At 40.3% G+C, this 5,206-nt stretch overlaps 1 long non-coding RNA gene and 1 pseudogene across 1 annotated transcript in view; both read left to right on the top strand.

Moving 5' to 3' along the window:
• LOC123595733 overlaps positions 1 to 5,206 on the top strand; it is a 59,521-nt gene that overhangs the window by 95 nt on the left and 54,220 nt on the right. Inside the window, exon 2 of the long non-coding RNA XR_006711353.1 lies at positions 1,840 to 1,920. This is a non-coding gene — a long non-coding RNA (uncharacterized LOC123595733). The remainder of the gene's footprint in view (positions 1 to 1,839; positions 1,921 to 5,206) is intronic.
• LOC123595731 lies at positions 3,753 to 4,436 on the top strand (annotated as a pseudogene).

Raw genomic sequence — 5,206 nt, 5'->3', positions numbered from 1 at the left:
GTAAGTGCCTAATTGTCTAATTTTGAGCCTAGTAACACTTTATGACATAAGCAAGGGATACTTACTCCAATTGTAGAGAGGAAGAATGAACTAAGAGAGGTGACATAGCTCTCGAGTTACAGGCCCAACAGTACCCGGACAGACTACCTCTGTTAATAGCTCCTGCCTAATTAGAATAGTGGTAGGCTTGAACCAGCTTTTTGCCTTCCTGAAACTGGAAAGTGAGGACTCCTTTGCTCTTTAACATTTCTGGGAAAGGAACCCCAATGGGTGAGAGTGAGTGTTAGTATTTAACACGAAGAATGGTGAATCCATTAATGGACTATGAAATCAATGTAGTAGATTTTGACCTGGATTTTTTCAAATGAATTAACATAGAATGGGGTGGAGTGTGGGGAATGAGAGTACATCATGCAAGTAAGTCTAGGTATTGTTTTGTGGAACTTATATTTTTGTTATCCATATGTACTCTTTCTCATGCTTTTGTGTGTGTGCAGTTTCAGTGTAAATTGTAGTTCTCACAGTGGGTCTAAAAAGTTCGAAAGCCACTAACATTTCATTTTAGAGATGAAAAAAAGTGGAGACCAAATTGTTAACTGAAATCACATTTAGATGGAGCAGAAATAGGCCACTTTAGAGTTGAAGTGACACGTGGAGCTATGGCCTGTTCTCTTTTTAATAGAAGAAATCAATAATCCAGAGAGATGTTTCCAGGGCCCCACTGAAAAAGGCTAGACAGCCTGTGATTTCTCCATGTGGGAACTTCATTTCCTGTATTCATTTCCTTCATAATTCCTGAGAATTATGTTTAGTTATTTTCTAAGTGATTTACTTTGAACAAATATGGTGGAAGTTACAGAATATGACTTTTTTATTTAAAATTTTTTTAATGTTTATTTTTGAGAGAGCACAAGCGATGAAGGGGCAGAGAGAGGGAGACGGAGAATCCGAAGCCGGCTCCAGGCTCTGAGATGTCAGCACAGAGCCCGGTGCAGGGCTCGAACCCACAAGTTGTGAGATCATGACCTGAGCCCAAGTTGGATGCTTAACCAACTGAGCCACCAGGTATACCCAGAATATGACTTCTGAGACCAAGTCACAAAAGACCTCTGTGGTCTCTCTTGGATCACTAACCCTAGAAGAGATCAGAACCATGTTAGAGAACACTCAAGCCACCTTGTGGAGAAAGTCACATGCAAAGGAATCAAGGCCTCTAGCCAACAACTGGTGAGGTTCTGAGGCCTCATTCCACCAACCATGTGAGTGAGCCAGCTTGGAAGCACATCCTCCAAAGCTCCATCAAGCCTTCAGATGACTGCAGCCTCAGCTGATGTCTTCACTGAAACTTCACGGGAGACCCTGGGTCAGAGCCATCTAGCTAGCCAGTCCAGGATTCCTGGCCTTCAGAAAATATAAGATAATAAATGCTTATCATTTTAAGCCATCAAACTTTGGAGTATTTGTTACAGAGCAACAGATACCTAATATAACACTAAGTGTCTTACTGTAGAAGGAATATTTTACACAGAGGAAAATAGCCATATTTTTCTAGTTGAGATTAATAGTTTGATAAAAAAAAAAATGAGCAGTAAAGGGGCACCTGGTGGCTAAGTTGGCTGAACATCCAGCTCTTGGTTTGGGATCAGGTTGTGATCCCAGGGTTGTGGGATCAAGCCCCACTATTGGCTCTGTGCTGAGCAAGTCCCTTCTTGGGATTCTCTCTCTCTCTCTCTCTCTCTCTCTCTCCTACTCTCCCTTGCTCATGCTCTGTCTCTCTCTCTCTAAAATAAAAAATAAAAATAAAAAATAAATGAACAATAAAACATTATGCTTTTACAGATTCTTTCTGGGCAGCTGATTTTGCTAAATCTCATCTAGGACCAGTTGAAAGCTTTAGAAACTGTCAACACAGAAAATATGGTAAGTACCAGTTTCCCATGTCTCTATTTTTTTTAATTTCATTTATTTATTTTGAGAGAGAGAGTGGGTGTGGGGAAGGTATCAGGGAGAGAGGGAAAGAGAGAATCCCAAGTACACTCCCCACTGTCAGTGCAGAGTCCAGTGCAGGGCTCCATCTCATGAACTATGAGATCATGATCTGAGTCGAAATCAAGAGCCAGACACTAAACCAACTGAGCCACCCAGGCACCTCTCCCACGTATATTTAAAAACAAAAATAACACTAAATCACCCTACCCCCATAATGACAATTTTAGTATTTTCTTTTGAAATATCAAATCACCTCTAAACATTACTGACTCCCATAAACATTTCTGTCTCCCACCCGCCTACTCTCTCTCTCCTGTCCTTCTCCTCCTTTCCTTTCTTTTCTCTATGATCTCTCTCCCATTGCTTTTCCACTGCCCTGCACACATCTGCCTATTGGGTAAGCCTTCACTGATCTCTAGTCCAGAAAGTTGGCAGGTTTCATTTGAATTGGTTAAGAGAGCATTGCTGCCACCTACCGTTAAAACTAAGGCACGAAGATGAATACAAAAAGACCTGATAATAATAACAGGTAACAAAAAAACAATACTAGTGTGATGTTTACTACACTTTGGGCACTGTTCAAGGTACTTCATATACATTGATTCATTTAATCATCACAAGAAGAGATGCTATCATCAATTTAGTGGTGTGAGTTTAGGGATATTAGGAAAGTAAAAACTGAGGTACCTCACGCGTGGATAACTTTTCCAAGGTCACAGGACTCAAGACTATGCAATTCTGATATTTTTCTTTCTATCATATTGTACGTTCTCCCAGGATTGTAATTAAGACAATGTTTTAAGGTATATACTCATAAATATTTTTCTACTTCCCTGTTTAAATACTCTGTTAATTTCTCATCATATATATATTAACAGAATATTCTTGGACACCTACTCCATGCCAGCAGTCATTCTTCTCCATGTCATCTGAGCCTCGCAGTTTAGTGGAGAAAAGGGTAATAGTTTCCCTAGAACAGTTCAGGAAAAAAAAAGGTTTATAGGGCTACTAAATGACTTGCTTACAATTACACAACTAGTAAATTACAGAACCTAATTTAACCCAGGTCAGTTTCACTCCTGACCTACCTTCTCTGAGTTCTCTGACTTAACTATATATTCCTCAGTCCATGAAATTTCCATTGCATCCTTACCATAACATTGACTACCCACCCATTTTATTTGACAGAGTAGGCTTCTGTACCTTAAACACATTATTAGTGCCTGACCAGAACAGAAAATAATAGCCACAGCTAGAGTCCAGACTCCTCTGCCCTCTTTAGAGGTATAAGTTAAAAGTTCCTAGGTGCTCAGTTGATGAACTCCTGTTGTTTAGGAGGCAAAGCAGGTAAGAATGTATTACCCTAATCCAAGACTATAGTATGTGATTTACAGCCTAGGATTCTCCCCAGGACAAAATCTGGAGCAGTAGGGATCCCTGGCTGCCTCTCAGGCAGGCACTGTGAACCTGCATCTGTCACGGAGCAGTACATATCAGGGTAGCTATCCCGTGACAACTACATTTGAATTCCTCCACCGTGCAAGCATAAAGCATTAGTTGTAAGAATAGGAAGAAAGGTGTTTCTTTACACATCTTAATATATGAGGGCTTTGGAGTGTTACAATGTCACCCTGTAAAGTACTAGTTTCAACCATGCTAATTTACAATAAGTCACTTTAAGAATAATTAGGAAAGTAGGAGCAATTAGGAAATTAAGAAGAGGTTCTTTTTGTGGTGCCTCAGAGGCGGTAGGCTGCTTCAGGATGAAGCCAAACATCTCTTTCCCAGCTACTGGTTGCCAGAAACTCATTGACGTGGATGATAAATGCAAACTTCAAAGGGAATGGCCACAGAAGCCGCTGATGCTCTTGGTGAAGAGTGGAAGGGTTACATGGTCCGAACCAGTGGTGGCAATGACACACAGGGCTTCCCCATGAAGCAGGGCATCTTGACCCATGGCCGTGTCCGCCTGCTGCTGAGTAAGGGGCATTCCTACTACCGACAAAGGAAGACTGGGGAAAGAAAGTGCAAATTTGATTGGGGTTGCATTGTGGATGCCAATCTCAGTGTTCTCAACTTGGTTATTGTGAAAAAAGGGGAGAAGGATACTCCTGGACTCGCTAGTATTAGTGTGCCTCGTCACCTGGGGCCCAAAAGAGCTAGCAGAATCTGCAAACTTTTCAGTCTCTCTAAAGAAGATGATGGCCACTCATATGTTGTGAGAAAGACCCTAAAAGAAGGTAAGAAACCAAGAACCAGAGCACCCAGGGTTCAACATCTTGTTATTCCATGTGTCCTCCAACACAAACGATAGCGTATTGCTTCGAAGAAACAGTGTACTATGAAAAATAAGCAAGAGGCTGCAAAATATGATAAACTTTTGGCCAAGAGAATGAAGGAGGCCAAAGGAAAATGCCGGGAACAGATCGGCAAGAGACAGAAGCTGTCTTCTCTGAGAGCTTCTACTTTTGAGTCCGGTCAAATATGAGATTATCTACGAGTAACAAATAAATAAGATCAGACATCAAAAAAGAAGAAGAAAGAAAAAAGAAGATGAGGTCTCCAGTCATTCATTAAATATTTGTTAAAATGAGTCACATTTTATCGACTTTTGAAATATGTAATAAGTCATAGCAGTTGAGCTCTTTTCCTGAGGAGACACAGACCAGATGGAGAGGTGGCATGCTTTGATAGAAAAGGTCTAACTAGGAAGAAAAAATAAACTAGGCTGGAGATCTTTTACAAATATAAAGCTTCTAAACCTTTGTACCATTTATGAAACCTATTCTATAGCACCCCACAATATTTTTTTAAGATTTATTTTTATTTATTTTGAAAGAGAGAGAGAGAGACCACAAGTATTGGAGTGGCAGAGAGAAAGGCAGAGAGAGAATCCCAAGCAGGCCCTGCACTGCCACTGTAGAGCCCAACATAGGGCTCAATCTCACAAACCATGAGATTATGACCTGAGCCATAATCAAGAGTCGAGCACTTAACCAACTGTGCCCCTGGTTGGTTCAATAGGTAGAGCATGTGACTCTTGATCTTGGGGTCATGAGTTCAAACCCCATGTTGGGCATGCAGATTACTTAAAAAAATAAATAAGTAAAAAAAGAATTCATTAAAGTTCATATTGGATAGCAATCTTGTCCTAAAATTTCTTTTTTTTTTTTTGAAGATTTATATCCCAGGCTTATAATATCTATATAATCTTTTT

This window comes from Leopardus geoffroyi, chromosome B1 (assembly GCF_018350155.1).
Source record: "Leopardus geoffroyi isolate Oge1 chromosome B1, O.geoffroyi_Oge1_pat1.0, whole genome shotgun sequence".
Lineage (NCBI taxonomy): Eukaryota > Metazoa > Chordata > Mammalia > Carnivora > Felidae > Leopardus > Leopardus geoffroyi.
This window is presented reverse-complemented; position numbering and strand designations above follow the sequence as displayed.